This window comes from Pleurodeles waltl, chromosome 2_1 (genome assembly GCF_031143425.1).
Source record: "Pleurodeles waltl isolate 20211129_DDA chromosome 2_1, aPleWal1.hap1.20221129, whole genome shotgun sequence".
In the NCBI taxonomy this organism is placed as follows: Eukaryota; Metazoa; Chordata; class Amphibia; order Caudata; family Salamandridae; genus Pleurodeles; species Pleurodeles waltl.
The window spans coordinates 76893186-76911719 of record NC_090438.1 but is presented as its reverse complement, the minus strand read 5'-3'; positions in this window follow the sequence as shown (position 1 = coordinate 76911719).

Sequence of the window (18534 nt, the reverse complement as noted above, 5' to 3'; positions counted from 1 at the left end):
GTACACACAACTGTACGGTCCTCCAGACAAACAGGTGAGTACACTGTGATCATGCTGTGTGGGCTATGCCTGTTTTGAGCGGTGTGGATGGAAGATACATGGGGGTGGCTGAGGCCTGCATGTGCGGATGTTGAGTGTATGTGCGTCAGGGCATGGGTGGGAACTGGTGGGCAATGAGTATGTCGTTCCGGACGGGTGAGTAATTTCCTTTCCACCTGTACCATTCCTCTAGGTCAGCGCCCACCAGAAGAAGGGTATTTGGCGTGCCATTACCAAGGGCTTCAGGACCCTGGGGGTCTACCACAGACGGAGCACCCACTGCCGTAAAAGATGGGAGGACCTGCGCCGCTGGAGCAATAAGACGCTGAATGCACAGCTGGGGATGGCCTCCCAACGTGGAAGGGGTGCCCATCGCACCATGACCCCCCTGATGTACCGGATCATGGCGGTGGCCTATCTAGAGTTGGATGGGCGCTTGAGGGCATCACAGCAGCCACAAGGGGGTGAGTACACTCTCATTCAGCTGACTCTGCACGCATTACGAGGTGTCTAGGTGGGGGAGGTGGTCAGTGGGTTCCCCTAGGCCAGGGCGAACTTGGTAGGCAAGGTCCCTTGTGAGGCAGGCTCTGTGGCACCCCAACCCCACTAGTGGTAATAGCCATCGACATTTAGTTAGGCTCCTGTGACTTCCAGGTGTGCAGCAATTGGGCTTAGGCCTCGTCCCTCATGAGCATGTGAACTTTCTAGGAATTGTTAGTGCATGGCGCAGTGCTGAGGGCTGCTCCCTGTGTGTTGTGTCCACCGACGGAAGTGGTGTTGCATGCACTGAACATGTTTTTTCTTCTGTTCCCCCCCCCCCTATTTGTGGTCTCCCTCTTCTTGTGTGCAATAGCATCATCAGGCGGAGGGGCAGTAGCACTGGAGCAGGAGGGAGCTGCAACCCACTTGGCCCTGGATGGTGAATGTACGGAGTCTGAAGGCACCAGTTGGACCGAGGGCGAGGGGAGCTCCACAACGGGGACAGGAGCATACAGCAGTGACAGCGACTCCTCCTCTGATGGGAGCTCCCTTGTGGTGGCGGGCACCTCTGTGCCCACCGCATCAACAGGTACAGCCGCCCCCCCTACCAGCACCGCCCTCCCAGCAGCCCCTCAGCGTGTGTCCCGTGCCCGCTCACCCAGGAGGGTGGGCATCTACTTCGCCCCAGGCACCTCAGCTCCTGCCCCAGTCAGCCCTGCTGCCCTCAGTGTGGAGGCTATTGACCTCCTGAGATCCCTCACAGTTGGGCAATCTACCATTTTGAATGCCATCCAGGGCGTTGAGAGGCATTTGCAACAAACAAATGCATACCTGGAGGGCATTCATTCTGGGCAGGTGGCCCAACAGAGAGAATTTCAGGCTCTGGCCTCAGCACTGATGGCAGCCATTGTCCCTGTGTCCAGGTTTCCCCCCCCCCCCTCCAACTTCCACTACCCAGACCCAATCTCATCTACCTCAGCCTATCCCAAGCACACCATCAGACCAGCATGCACACTAATCAACACACAAGAGTGGACATGGCAAACATAAGCACCACACATCCCATAGGCACTCACACAAGCATCATACCCATGCAGACACAGCAACATCCACTGCCTCCACTGTGTCCCCCTCCTCCACATACTCCTTCTCCCTCCCTGTCTCGTCTCCACTCACACCTGCATGCACTACTTCTTCATCTACTACCTCCATCACCAGCAGACCCATCACCACACACGGCTCACGTGCACTCACCACCCCAACTACCATGCACACATCCCCAGTGTCCTCTCCCAGTGTGTCTGTAAGCCCTCCTCCCAAAGTACACAAACGCAGGCACCCGCCCACCCAACAGCCATCCACCTCACAACAGCCTCCGGCCCATGCACCTTCACCCAAATTCAGCAAACGTACACCTCCTACAACCACTACCTCTTCCTCCACTCCCAAACCCACTCCATCTTCCCGTCCCAGTGTGTCAAAAAAACTTTTCCTGGCAAACCTTGACCTCTTCCCTTCACCTCCCCCCCGTCCTTCCCCTAGGGCTGTGCTATCCAGGTCCAAGCCCATCACCTCAGCCACAAAATCCCCAGGCACAGTGGTGCCCGCAACTGCGGGGTCATCGAGTGCACCACCCATCAGGGCTGCCAGTGTGCCACGTAGCGAGGGCAAGGACATTCCCCCACCTGCCAAGGTGAAGAAGGTGCCCACATCCCGGAGGGAGAAGCCGCACCTACCAGCCACCAAGGGCTCTGCAAAAACAAAAGGGGATAGTGGCAAGACACCTGCGGCACCATCAAAGGTGGGGAAGGGACAAAAGCAGAAGAGCAGCTCAGGACAGGGCACGGTGGCACTGACTGCGGGACCAGTGTCACCCCTTCTGTCCACGACAACACCAACATGTACGACGGTGAACACCACAAGATGCCCCACCTCCAGCACGGCCACCAGCACCGCCACCAGCACGGCCACCTGCACTGCCACCGGCACAGCCACTGGCATGTCTGCAGCCTCAGCGACAGTCCCCAGCATCTTCCTCATTTTTATGCAGTTCAGATCCTAGCACCATAATGCGCTGTTTTGTAAATTTGGTGCAAGCATGGGGTTAAGATTTGTCATTCCGCAGCAATAACTTTGTGATGCATTGCTGCACTGCGGCTGTGATGCGTCATTTCTTGTAAATGAGGCCCAATATGCTGTAAATGAAATGAAAACATTTTTTGGGTTGCACCCAACAACTAAAGCAAACCGTAGCGAGGGTGAGCAATGGCTGGAAAAATGTGAACCTATCAGAATATATAAGTTGTTCCCCTTCTGAACTCCTGGATTTGTAGGCCATTTATGTGGAAATTGCACTTCACAACGCAGCATGGGCCCCATTCACAAGAATCTAACGCATTGGCTCCAATGTGTCAGATTTCTTGTGGTACTCTATGACCCCCTAACGATGAAGTGGATGTGTTGTATTTATAATACAGAGCTCCATGACGCACATTTTCACAGATGTGTCAGAAATTCTGACGCATCTGTGGCACTAATTGCTGGACTAGCGTCAAAATAATGACGCTACTCCAGCAAGGCCAGGAGGCCCCCATTGAGAAAAGCTCTGAGCAGGCGATAAAATTGAGACACAGTGAAGTCGCAGAATGACGCAGTGAAATGTTGTCAATTTCACTGCGTCAGATCTGTATGGCTTTTCCTATGGGACCACCTACTTTGCATACATTATAACTTGCGCAGGTAAAATGTGACGTAAGGCTTCACAAACTGATGTATTGGGCCCATTGTGTCAATTTGTAAATGTGGAGCAGTGAAAGGCACTGCCTGCACAACCGTTGCATTATTTTTTTTTTAAGTAACAGTGGCGTAAAGCTTTTGTAAATGAGACCCCATGTATCCCAATTGTTTTAAAATCTGCATTTGGGAGAGAACATACCCTTCATAAGGGATGTCAGGTTCACTTGCTTTGCTTGGCCAAGGAATTTCTGTCATGTATTTATGACCCACCATGTTTAACGTTTGTCAGTCACCTCAGTAACAGCAGGAGACATTATAACTGCCAATTGGCATGAGGATTCCAGGGTGCAGGTTTTACGTCAGAGATGACATGGGAGCCTAGCGGCCTATTTACAAGCCTCTTGCACCGCCGGGGCATCACATTTTCCCATATAAAAATTGACGCACTGATGGACCAAGAGCTTGTAAATAAGCCACATAGCAGCATATTTACAAGAAAGTGGTGCATCGGTTCGATGCCCCACTTTTCATGCGCCGCATCCCCCCACCTAACGGCACCATGGTTGCCCCGTATTTACAATACTGCGCACCATAGCGGTCTTTAGGACAATAGCATCAACATTTTTAACGCTATTGCAGCGTTTTGCTGCACTGGCATCAAAAATGTTGACGCTAGTGCAGCAAAGCACAGGGAGGCCCATTGATTTAAATGGGTCCGTCATTTTAACACATGCTCTGAGTAGGTGTTAAAGATGACGGAAAAAATGGTGCAAAGAAATCTTGACAATTTCACTGTGCTATTTTTTTGTGCCTCCCTGTGTCAGAACATCCTTCTTGCATACATTATGCCTGACACAGGCATAATGTGACGCAAGTGGTTGCAAAGTGGCGCAATGCAAGCATTGCGCCACTTTGTAAATACGGCACAGGGAAAAAGCCACCTTAGCGCAAATAAAAATGACGCTATGGCGGTGCAAGGTGGAGCTAGGGGATTGTAAATATGCCTCCTAATGTCTAGCAGGAGTATTCAAGAGGCTGTTCTTTGTGATTCACAAATAATCAATAATGGATGCACAAGCTTCAAGGATCCAGGAAATGTCAAGGCAGAGTGTAGGGAATTAAATTGAATGAGTATTTTATTTGACTTTCAGCAAATGAAAGTGCTGCACGTAAAACATTTGCTATCACGACAATGTCTTGTGTGTTCTGTGATCAGAAACAGCTTAGGATGCAAAACACAACAACACTGCAATTAAAAAAAGTTTCCAAAGATCTTGGGTTGGTATTTTGACTAATATAAAATATGGCCACGAGCACACTGACTCGGATTTGTAGAGCATTGAACTTTCTGTGGAGTTGTAAGCATTTTTCATCTTACTTCCCTGGCCCTACATCATTAACAGAGGCTGTAATAGTGCCCCGCTGTCCCATTATCCTTTTCACTCATGCTGCTGATTTTCAAGATTGTGCATTAGGAAGATTAATACATAACTCTAAAAGGCCTATTAGCATCACGCATATGGATGAGCTCATATTAAACTGAGAAAGCAGAGCAAAAGTTGCTCTCATCAGTAGGAGTGAAAATGAAAGATGTTACATTACCTCTGGCAGCTTCCTGAAAAGGCAGTATCTTTAATATTGCTTGTGCGATTTAAAGGGTCTTCTTGTCAGATACTGTGGGTTACACGCAGCTGGGGCATGGAGCAGCCCAAGATTCCCAAGAGCATTGCCAACGTCTTGCTAACATCAAAACGTTTGTTAAAAAATAATTATGATCTAAAGAAAGGTCTCCTGGCGGCTGCTAAAGGTAATTTAAATCTCAATTTGTCAACCCCCGCATTAAACCTCAACATTCCACGCCTCCCAATTCACTTTTAAAGGGGTGACAATGGGCAAAGGTTGCAGAAAATGTCTACTTGAACTCTATTGAATATTTTAAACATACACGGCATAGGTTTGGGCCTCCCTAAGAGATTGATGCATGCAAGACATTTGCTGAATACATTGATTCACCATCCTACAAACTCACTGTTCTCTCAACACATTCATAGGTCCTCAACTGGGTCACCAGGTTAAGGTGTTGATTGCCGACCCTATTTAGAGCAAATCGACCATCAGTCATTTTTGCAGGCCATGCAATGAACAGTGGTCCAGGGAAGGAAAATGTCAACATGTCCCTGAAGGGTAGGGAGACAGCTTCCTGGAAATGGGGCATTTGTCTTTTGGTTTTCTTAAAAGCAAAAAAGAAAGGTGTAAGAAAGTGGACTATTATGCAGTGATGCTGGCTAGGCTTCATTATGTACTACTCGCTCAATACACCAGAGATGGTCCTTTGGATTCACAATAATAAATACTTAGCTCAGTCCTGGTAGTGTGGCAAAGAGCAGTCAGGCTTTAATAGAGAAACATGTGTTAAGCATTTCAGAGTACCAACATGGACCTTAAGTAGTTGCCACGACTTGAACGAAAGCAACACCAATTCATCCTAAAAAAGCAGATTTTTATATAAATGTAGACACTTAAACAAAATAAATCATATACGTATAACCGGAGGCATGAATTTTAGAGTGAAAATAAAATCAGTACATCCGCAAACTGTCAAACTTTACCATCGCAGTCCATGGGGAAAATCACTAGTGAAACCCGGTCAACTGTAGGGTGAGTTCAGAGGAACTCACATGTAGTTAAGGTTGTCCAGGTCCCACAATCAAGCTGCAACAGTCAGACCAATTTTACCTGGCTTGTGGGGCCAGGGAACAGAGGTATTCTGGCTATCCTTGGTGCTGAACACAGGAGCTGCGGGTGCTGAAAAATGGCACTTGTGACACTTGGTCACTAGCAGGTCGAGTTTGTGGTAGCCCACTGGGGGTTAAGCTTGTGTGGGCCCCTAGACCAGGATTCACCGGAAAGAACAACTCCACCTATCATGGGTGTCTCGGGTGCAGAGGTGTGTTTGGCTATCCTTGGTGCTGAATGGGAGCTGTGGTTGCTGGTTTTACCACTTAGATAGTGTAGCTGAGGAAGAAAATGCAAAAACTCAACAACGGAGTCAAAGGTGGCATCGGATAATGTTGTTGCTGTGTGCCCTTGAAATGCAGCATTAATTAAAAGTGGCCTTGGCAGTGGTAAGGTGGAGGAGAAGCTATCTCCCCTTCAGGAGGTCCTGTGGAAAAGGGTAGATGGCTGAAACATGGAGGAGATCTGGACCACACTTCTCAGAGTGCACTAGACCATCTGTATTTGGGTAATCCCTCGAAGGGCCAGATGGCCCACACTTCTTTGATTCTGGTATGTGCTTTTTAAATCTGGTGAGCAGAGGACTAGTGCCACTAGTCCAAGGGAGTCTGGTCTTGCCTTAGCCTCACAAAGGTTTCCCTCTTGCTGGGGGAAGCAGTCATTTGTTCAGGACGAGCCACAGTCGAGCAGTTCCAGGAAGGCTGCCACATGTTCAAGGTATCAAGCTTGTTATCAAGCATATTGTTCAGGGTCCTGTTGTCATCAATGGTGGACTTCTCTTGTCCTTTTGTTGCAGATCTGAGGTTCTTGTGCCTGGGGTGACCCTTAACTCCAAGATTTAGGGGTGTTAGGAGTGTGGGTGCAAGTAGCCAAGGGCTAATAGCCCCAGCAGCTAAGCTGCATCTGAGGTGACCATATCTGTGTCAGGATTCACAGGCGGCGCAGCCTCTCACAGACCCCCTAAGGCGACTTTCCTGCTAATGTGCGTGCCTGCTACCTTCTCTCTTGCAGCAGGCCACACCTTCCATGCCATCCTTGTGGCAAATCACATCTGCCTGGAGGCAGAGCTAGATGGTGGATACGGTGCTCCCATTCCCATTCTGGGCCTGCATTTTCAGATGGGACTTCAATTCCCAGCAACCTTCACGGGCGGCCATGACTGGGGAGTGGCTGGTCTATAAATACCAGCCACACCTGGTTTCCAGCGCTTATTATTCTGGAACCTCCCTGTGGGTAACACCTTCTCTGTTTCCTCCTGTCGTCTGACAAGGGATTCTCTTAAGCGAGTGGACGGACTCACTTCTGGTGAGTTTGTTCCGACGGGGCATCCCCCGCCGGCCTTTGCAATTCTTGCTTGTGAACCTTGCTACTTTGTTTCCGCTCCTCCCTTGATTCTCGGAGGCGAGCGGCTTTGATAGTTGCTATAATTACCAGAGTTGTTTAGGTTTCTTCAGCTGGCCTTCCTCTCTGAATCTCAATATAGTATTGAGATTCTTGATTATAGGAAAAACAAACTCGTACAATGTGGAAATGCTATTTATGTGTTAACAGACTCATATCATGTTGAGATGTTATTTTGGTGTTATTAGGAAAAAACAATACCGCTACTTATTTCGAGTGAATGTTCTATTTTATGCGTTTTGAGGAGATCGTGAACAACTCTAAGTCAGAGTGTTATTTGTTAAAAATGTTGAGTGCTTAATACTAAATGTTCTATAAAGGATTGTAGTGTTCCTTCTTGAGCTCCTGGCATATGCTCTCTGGAAGGATTTCAGTGACGATAGTTCCCAACAGTTGTTTTGGTCTGGAGTGCCATGATCTGGGTTTAAGCTGTTTGTTTATTTTTTTTTAGGAAATTTGTTTCTGCAGCCAATTTATTAATTCCACATCACGAGCAAGAGTGTTTTCTTACATGACGTTCAGACATACGATTATTGTTACTGTTGTTTTCTTTGTACTTAACAAATTCCTTTTTAGATTTCCCTCCTGGCTGTACCTTTCCTGCTTTCCCTTCCCCCCACCTAGCCTCTCCAATCTTCAGCACCATTAAGGCATCTGAGTTGGTGCTGCCTGGAGGTGGGCCCTTGATTAATGGCGCGCAGATCCCAAGGAATTGGACCGTGACAATCTGGTGGGTTGTGGCACCTTTTTTACCCAGAGCCCTCTATTTTACCACATTTCAAAATAGCAGAAGTCTTCCTCAGCTGTAAAGACCAGGGTGACCACCCTAAAGTTGTGGCTAGCATCCTGTGGTGTACGCCTCCTGCTAAACTAATTTCCCTGCCTGTCCAGTTGCAAATATGCCTGGATAAAGGGGCCGGTGTTGTCCTCTCCTGGGGGACATCTTGCTTGCGTACCAAAGGTAGTGTGCTCTTTGAAACACACCGCCTTGATGTGCCACTACACTAGCCTTCCTGGGAGGGAGGTGTGACCTCTTTCCCATCCAGGCTGCTCTCCTGACACCTGGGACTGTTCACACTACTGACCAGAGGGTCAGAATCCTATCTTGGTGGCAGCAGCTGCGAGCTGGCAGTCTGAGCACAGGCAAAGTGGGGCACTCGGTGGGCAACCACTAAGGTTGTTCTCTGGGTCCATACAACATCGCCCCCAACACGAGATTCACGTTAGGGGAGAGAAGGCACGTTGTTTGATACCAGAACTGACCCATTTTGGTGGTACCATAATGGAGCTGGTGATCTTGGGCTTTCCCAGGTGGCACTCCATGCTATCCTATGGACTGTCTTTTACATATGGTAACCTTTAACGGAAAAGGCCACCATAGGGACATATACGCTTGCACTCATTTGTCCACACCTTTAATATAATGCACCCTGCATCCTGGGCTCAGGAGGTCTTCCTTAGGGATGACTGACATATATTAAAGATAGTGCTTGGGCTGTGTCACATATTGGGTGGGCACAGTTGAGTTTGAGCAGTTTACACTGCTTCCACAGTCTGCAATGGTAGACCTGCTGTCATTAATTTACTTGGGTCACTCAGGGTGGCACAAACAGAGCTTCAGGCCCTCTTGGCCCCTTTAACAGCCATGCCCTGGGTACCACTGGTACCATATACTAGGGACTTATAAGTGGGTTAAAGTTCTTGCAATTGGAAATAACAATTCACAATTACCAATTTAGCGAGCACTGGCACTGGGGCCTGGTTAGCAGGCTCCAGTGCACTTTCAGGGTCCTAAACCAGCAGCTAGTAATGCAAAGTAGTCCAACAACATGCTTCTCTTTTTGACCTGTTCATGACCTTGAAAACAGTGGACCATAATGCTTGTCTTGTCATGTATATGATGTATGGTTGGAAGAGGAAACTATAAAACTTGGACTACTTATGCACCTTTCAGACTCTGTACCAGCACTTCCGTAGATGGGAAGGACAGGGAATATGCCTGTGAAGTTAATGAGAATTTGCTGAATGGAAGTGGGTGTGGGGGAGTAGAAGAGTGGCAGTGGATGAACTGAGCCGTATTCCAACTGCCCTATCCTCATCATTGATTTTGCACTCATCCTGCACCCTGGAAGCCGTACATGGGGACTTCATTGGCAGTACCAGTTCTGGGTGTTTGGCAGGACCAACCCAGGGACACTCTCAGGAGAGTAGGGTTTGGATACAACAAAATTACACCTATCGGCCAAAGAGAAAAGTGCTGGTCCTGTGTACACCTGTGCCCCAGGAGTGAAACTTAAACTAGGCCATCCACCTGCTTAGCAACCATTGTCATCCAGTTTATAGATGAGCTTATAGATTATGGGAACTCCTAGTGCTGTTGGCCAGACTCCATCTTTACCACCCATTGTAACACCACAGGATGGAGATTGAATTTGATGTTGCATACTAGCTTCTAGTAAGGAACTTGTGAGACAGTAGAAGTAAGGATGGACACTATCACCTTTGACCTGGGACTCCTAATAGCTGACAAGGAAAAGCTCTCTGAAAGAGTGACCTTGTCTCCATGTGAATGCTCGTGTTAATTTTTAGGCCCTGACTCTGGCCTATTATTCAAACTCATAATATGATTGAAGTGCTCACCACCCACAAAGTTGAAGCAGGATCAAAGGCTTTTGTCTACTCAAATCTCCAAATTATTGATTCTGGTCCACATCACTCTGAACCTGGAGGGTGAGATCTTGCATTGTAGAAAATCTTTGCGCCTATGAAGTGAGAGAGTTTTAGAATTTTATCTTTGGTTGTCCAAAACTTTGGTACCTTAGGGTTTGGAGTGCTTTGTAAAGGCAAATGCTGCATTCTGCAGCACATAAAGGAAGAGGAAAATGTTTCTCAGGATTGTTTTTGAGCAGGAAGGTTTTTCTGCCTGCACAAAAACAATCCTGCCTGCAACACAGGCACTCTTGGAACATGACACAAGGGTGCCTGAGTTGGTGCTAGGCAGACAAAAGTGCACCAGCACTAGGAACAGACAGGAATTTGCTGTATAATGGTAAATACGACACATTCTTTTTCTTTCACACAATGGAACAAGATGGCTTGCTACTTTTAATTGAGTAAAAGATTGACAAATCTGCCCCCTTATGTCCAGAGCAATATAGAAGGAATGCTTCAAATTGCAACTTCACTTGATTTCAATAAATGCTGTATTAAGTGCTTCACAAGATTGGAAAACCTTCAGTTTCATGCTTCAATAAGACATCTAATCAGACACCATTGGCACGTCTCATGACTAAGGAACATCCTGTGCAAAGTTTGTGTGAGTGGCTCTAATTTTATCCCAAACTGTTTATACAGGACTATAATTATGGACATCTATTCACCAAAATGCCAGGGGTAGCGGAAGTGACATCACACTTCATCTTTACTTTTACTCACACACATAATTACACATACAAGCACATTCACTCATGTACACACTCTCTTTTACATAAGCACACTATCATCCGCAAGCATGGACACAACAAACATTTAAAAGTGTTTTTTAATTACCTCAGCTACCAAGGAGGGTCATATTCAAGATAACTGTGCTGTAATTAAAAAAACTGATTGAAAACAAGGAAATGGAGCCCCAAGAAACATCTAGAAGGACGACCTACCCCGTGTTCCTGGTTCTGAGTTTGCAATCTCTGAGGCTGGAGGTCGCAAAGTCAGTGCTAGGGGTCGCAATGGGCAAGATGGAGACACCTAAATGACGTCGAAGTCTAATTATCCCAGTTAGGGCCGGCATATGCTCTTTCTGGTAACATTAAACAAAGCAATTTTGAATGTCTTTCTATAAATCACTGGGGGTGATTTACAGCTTGGCCTGCCTAAAACATCTCTTTACCCGTCTGCCCTGGGGATGACGGGGGGGGGGTCCAGCTGGCTGATTTTGGGTATGACGTTTTAATGGTCGGAATTCCATCAAACGACTGCCACCTCCATCACTTTTTTATTCTTCCAGTGAGGAAGTTATATTCCAACATCCTGCAGAAAATGAAATTATTTCTTTTTTAATTAAATAAGCACAACATTTAATATCAATGCATATACAAGGAACATTTAAACAAATAACGTTAGCAAATCAGTATTAACAATTGCATACTAATTCATAAGCATTGAAATCCATTCTACTTTATACGCAGTGGTGGCCGGCAGCTTTAGGAGGGAGGGGGGCAGGCGGGAAGCACACACACTCATTCTTTCACACACAGACATGCACGCGTGCACGCACGCATGCACATCCATTAACACTCATAACATTCAAACATGCACGCATGCACCAAACATTCATTTTAAAAGACCACACACACTCATTCTTTCACACACAGACACGCACGCACATCCATTAACAACACTCATAACACTCAAACATGCACGTGTGCACCAAACATTCAATTTCAAACATCACACACACATACACACATACACACACACACACACACACACTTACCCTCAGCCTCCAGGTCCCAGAAGGGTTGGGACTGCTGCCTTTCCTTATGGCTGACCTTTGGTCAGCCAATGAGGGAAGGCAGCAGTCCCAGCCTCGTCACAGAGTGGGATGGGGTCAGTGAGACTTCTGACCCCACCCCACTCTGTGACGAAGTGTCACTAATTGACACTCGCCCTGGGCGCTTCAGGGTTTAAACCTGCAGCGCCCATGTCAAAGTCAATGGGTGACACTTTCCTCATCACCCAGGGGAGGGCCTCGATGCACCTTTGCTGAGCCGAGGAGGTCACGCCCATAGGAGCTGTGACCTCCTCAGCCCAGCAAATTTCAACTCAAGCAGCCAGGAGTCTGCGCAAATCGTGCATGTCTCACTCCAGGCTGTTTGAGCTGAAAATGAAGAGTGTCTGTCAGGCTGGCCTCTGTTCAGCCTGACAGATACTCTTCATGAGGGGCAAAAGGTGGGGGGGCGTGGCCCCTCCACCCTAAAGGACGGGCCGTCACTGTTTATACATTTTAAAGACGCTATTTAAAAACTAATACATTTATTAATCCTTTATAGGCATAACATAGAGGAGACTGTTAACTTTCGACAGTCTTTATACGTTTTCACTTTATGAACGGGGAAAAAAGTTAAAATACCAAATACTCCAAATGTTAAATTTAGAAATGAAAATTGTCTTTTATATATTAAAATAATTCCACAAAGGTTTAAATCATATAAGAACAACCACATATATATTTTTTTGTATTGGAAATAGTGCTAAAAAGAATAAAGCGAAAATGAAAGGTAATGGAAGTGTTAGACTGGAATCTGGGTGTCGTTTCAGGCCAACGTTGATGCAGCTCTGGTCCAAAACACCAAGCGAATAGGTCCTGTTGAAATTCTGGAAGTGAAAAACCGCAAAAAATATTGAATTCCAAAACTTTGCTGGCTTTTTCAAGCAGCTTTTCTGGGTCACGTCTATGGATCCCAGGACCTCATGGAGAACATTTATGTGCCAGGATGTACAACAGCAGAGCTCACCAGCATTGTCCATACAGGTCTATTTGGTTCTGGCAATTTCTGGGAATTACATTTTACATATTGCTATGTCCTTGTAACCACACACAAGATCATTGAACTGACCCTTAGAGTTCTCTCTATCCAACTGGGTACAAGACAATTCCTTCATTGCTCTTCTTTGGTCACAGGCAGCAGGTCCAGTCATCTTCTGTTCTTCTGCAGGTTTAGAAGGCATTTTGAAGAGGTGCCTAGGTGTGTGACATTCATGTCTGGCTCCAGCTAGTGGTTGTGGAAGGCTACCGGCTCTTCCACAACCAATGGTGTAAATGCTCCCAGGGGGAACCGTACCCAGTTTTTGAGCTGTTCCTATTTACCTGGTTCAAAATGCCATGTGCTACAGCATGCCAAGATGGCAAAGGTCTTAAGCTACATTAAACATGGTTCAGAAGTTTGGGAGTGAGTAGGGGAGGTGCTTACACAAATCAACAGTGTCCTCACACAAGTAACACTAAAATCCACATAGACGCAGGACAGGACCCCACAACAAAGGAGGAGCCATAGGACTGGTAAAACAAAAGCTGAGTCCCTCAGCAGTAAACAGGAATACCAGAAGAAATCTCATGGCATCCTGGTTCCCCACTTTAAAGTGTACCAAACTGTTTAATGTGGCTCCAACAGACATGTCAGGCAGGAGGTAACATTGTGGTACCAACTGGATTGCTTGCCCTCATCGTACTGCTGAGCTCAAAGAAGTCATGCCTGCACATTCTGGTTGACTTGTCAATCACAGAGACCTTCTGCGAGGCATTTGACACCTTATTCATACCTCATTTAGGCCAAGTAGAGGCTGGGAGTTGCTTGAAAGTTAATACAAATTACGCTACAGTACTTACAGGCAGGGAACAGGTAATTGTATAACAGTTTCTTTCAAAAATATGTATTACATTGAATCTGACTTTACATAAATATTACAAAGAGTATTTTTCCAGGTGGACTCAAGGTAGCAGAATTAATGTTTAATTGGTACTTTAGTTTTCTCACAGGACAGCCAGGGCCAATCACAGTGAAAATGGCCTTTGGGCCCTTCTCACTGCGAGGAAATGAGAATATTAAGGTCCATATTTATGAAAAGTTTGGGCCGCCTTTGCGTAATTTTGTTTTACACAAAAGCAGTGCCATATTTATATTTTGACACTAGACCCGTCTAGCATCAAAATAACCGAGTTAGGTTCATTTTTGGGAGCGCCAAACCACCTTGTGTTGTATTGCGACAATGATATGTAAGGTAGGCGTTCCCATCCAAAAAATTACACTAGCCCTCCAGCGCCATATTTACCTCAGACGCAAAAACGACACATACTAAGGAGGCGGACTCAAAAAATGACACAAAGGACATTTTGCATCAAGTTTTAACGCCTGGTCACTTCAGATCCAAACCTATGACCCATTGTCAGGATCCAAGAATGAAATGGGACAATGCACCACCACATAAGTGTGTTCCACTCCCTATGTACATGATATACACACTTGTCTCACAGATCTGCTGTTTTGACACATGCCTACAGTAAATCCAGATATTTATGTGAAGACTGATGTACTGATGAATGGCCTAGGTGGCAAAGGGCATGCAAGTACCACCAATTGTTGACATCTGTCAGCATGGTAACCTAGTATGCTCTGTATAACACCATCAAACAGCACATAGCAATACACATCATGCATTGTCACTCACAGTCCAGACCAGGAGCAACGTACTAACAGTGACAAATTTCCCTAATATGTTTAGGTCTCCAATATGCCAGTCAGGTGTGGGATGTGCACGTATGTCTAGCAATGTCCAAAAATGTCAGAGACCCATTCAAAAAATGAAAGGCAGTAGAAGTAGAAAAATATTTTGCATTTGGCTAGTGCAAAAAGCAGCACTGAGATGATCTAATACATCAACATCATGCAGACATACCCATGTTCAACGGAGGATGTGGATGGACAGCTGAGAGATATCCACAGATACTTGGAAATACAACATGGAGGTCACTTAGAGATGATTCAAGTGCTGTGTCAGGTGTAATGTCATGTGTGTGTGGCACTCATTAAATTTCACAATGCCCGGCAATGGGATGGTAACTATCATGTAGCCACTAGTAGAAGATGTGTACATCTACAATTCACACAATTCACACAAGTCACAAGTTGCATCCTGTCCTGTACGACCAGACAATGTTGCTGTAGAAGATGTGTAAAAGTGTAAGCAGCCTATAGAATGGCAGCAATGTAGGACACAAAATATTACTAACAAATAATGCGGTAAAATGTGGAGAAGGAATACACATAGACCAATACTGACTGCAATACTTCAATGTCTACATGTGATCACCCAACATATGTACAGGGAGGGTGGCTAGGTCAGTACATAACCCAGTCATGTTCGCCACTACTATAACCTTGTAGTTCCCCATCGCATGCCAACATGACAGGAGGCAGTGACAGATAACACCAATAGTCCCCTGGCATGTTCCCAAAATAGAAGTCACAACAGAAATACAACCCCTAACCGACCTGGCCATGGAAATTATTTAGGATATCAAATGATGAGACATGTCTTAGACATGCAAGTAGCCAGTCCTCAGTTTATGATTGAGGAAGGCTGACATCAAGTACCCAAGAAGAAAAATGTATATCCTAGTCCGTTTGATTACAATTGTGCATGTGTTTGTCTGCAGGGGACTGTGCATTTCTCTGCTCATTAACAATCAAGAAGAGGCTAGATCCCCACCCAAACCACCCTAACACCACTGCTCTGGCTACATAGACTTTTGATATTGTCAGGGGCCTGATGCATGTGCACAGTGGACTGAGTAGTCTGGAGCTTCATAAACCTGCGCCTTCATATGCAACCAGGGGTCTGTGTCGGCATCAAAACTACCACAGTAGTGATGAAGAGTAGGCTGTCATCTATGCCAGACTGCAACAATGCTACACAGTAGTATGCCATTGTATGTGACAGTCATAACAAACATGATGTGGATGATTGTGAGTGCCTAGTTGGTGGCACACACACATATACTAGATATCCCAATACACATGTACCTCTAAAATGGCACAGGCCTGGTAATGTGTATTGGAGTCAGAACAAAAGCCAATTTACCACAAATGTAAGTGCATATTTATCCCAAGATCATTAACAGACATATATGACCTTCACATGTGTTCCGACATACGGAAACATAGATGGCACTGATATGTCTACACAGGCATTTGTCAAAGTCCAACATGTGTCCATGCAGGAAGATAGATATGTGAGGTTTCATATCCCATGAACACACCACTGTGGTCATATGTTACTGAAATGACACTACACATAAATTTACATAGACACGTCACACAGCAACCTTCATTGACACATGTGTGTACATCATCTCCTGCAACTAAGATGCATGGGAATATATGTCACATGTGTAGCAGAGCATCATGAAGGTAAAACCAACAACACAACACAGAGTGGACGCCACATGCACACCCAAATTGCCAGGGGTAATGTGATTTCAACCTAGCCGTAGTCCACTGCATCCTCTGAGTACACATTTTCATGGCTGTCACATGCCTTACCATGTATTGGACATAGCCCATCATATCTATTGTGTTGCTGGTATGGTTACATTTGTATATCAGACATACCAATGTGGTACACCCAAAAATCTGTGTTAGAACACATATGTACACTCATAGTACACAAGTGCTAACATTTATGTGGACACAGTGTAGCTACACATGCACATCTGCCCAAGGTATCAGTCATTGCATGCATCACCTACATTAACAAACATATAGGTTGAACATTTGAATGTCAATGTCAAGATATGAATGGATAGAAACACACATGTAGCCATACCATACTAACAACATTATTGCATAGCCCCTGTGACATGGTATGTGAATCTGGGCGCACTCTAAGCCTACAGAGTAAAGGACATATTTAATAGCCCCTAACGCCACCTTAGTGCTGCCATGGTGTCAATTGTTTTAGGCTAAGGTGGCGCTAAAGAGGCACCCCCCCCTATATTTACAAAGTGGTGCAATGCATGCATCATGCCACTTTGTAAACTCCTGTGCCACATTATGCCTGTGCCAGGCATAATGTATGCAAGGGGGGGGGGGGTGTTCCCCCTGTTAGTGGGGCCAAAAAAATGGTGCAAAGAAATCTAGGAGATTTCCTTGTGCCATTTTTCAGCACTTTTAACACCTGCTCAGAGCAGGCATTAAAAGAAGCCATACCATTAATTATAATGGGCCCCTATGTACTCTGCAGGAGTAGCGCCACAATTTTGGTGCTACTCTTGAAGAGTACATCAATAGAGTCACAATAAATTATGACATTGCCCCTACCCTGCGCTATAGTGCAACATAATGTAAATATGACGCACACATGGTGGCAGTAGGGGGCGATAAGGAGTGCAAGGAAAGTGGCGCTGCACTGGGTTATTATTCACACATTCCCATCATGCGTCAAATCTTTTTGATGCAAATGGCTCAATTCCACACTCCACTTTGCCAGCAAAAAGACGCCTGGCCCCTGAACGTCTATTGCAAGTCCACAGACCTTGTCACGCATAATGGAACAAAATCAACCCATGACCGTCATGCATCAAAAAAAATGATTCATAGCTGAAAACGTGACGCACAGCCCCAGTAAGTCATGAAACAGGACATACATGGCAAAGTGAGTTCACTTTCACTTCACAGTCTTATTGTCTGGGACTGTGTGAGGGTGTATGGAGCTGATATTGTTGAAGGATTGGAGTTTTTGGAGTGTTTTTGTGCTGTGTCCTGCAGCTGTTGTGTCCCTTTTAGACTTTTAATCAGTCTTTTGTAGTGTATTTGTACTGTATTTGTCACTGTATTGTGGGGTGTTTGTCTAGGGGTGGGATAGTTTGTTGGGTAGTTGAGGTAGTTTAAATGTTTTTTCCCCTGCAATTGAATTTGCAGTATATATACACTGCATGATGTCAGAGAAAGGGAGGATGTCCAAGATGTTGGCAGATGAACTGGGAGGTTTTATTTGGCTTCTGCAGCATTACCTGCCAATGATGCTCATATTGGGTGGCCGTGCTATGCAGGACTACCCCACGGAGGGCAGGAAGCTGTGGTGGGGCAAGACGCTCCTCCACCTGACACGAATATTCGACTCTGGACGCAATGAGGGTGTTCCTTCAGTTATTTAACTTCATATTTTTAGAAACAGGAAAAGAGCAATAAATATTGCATCTGGCAGACTGCCAGCAAACTCCAGCAAATGCCCTTTGTTTATCTACTTAAGATAAAATCTCACCACCAAGAGCACAGCCTTCTCTTCAATAAACTTTAAATTCAAGCTCCAGAAAGCACTGTCTCAAAGCCATAGAGATAAGGCCTGCCACACCCAGAAGGACCAAACCTTGAAAGATCTGGAGGAATAGTGAGCACTGGGTACTAGGTGTGGCAGGCTTTATAGTCTGGATACACCCAACCTGGTTGCTATAGAAACCTTTACAGAGAGCATAATAACAAGCACAAACCTGTGTAATAATAATGTCAAGGAAAATCAACAAGCATAGGCTCATGCAAAAGGTAAGGTTATGCATACAGCTCAGATTATTTGCAGACAACAAGCAAG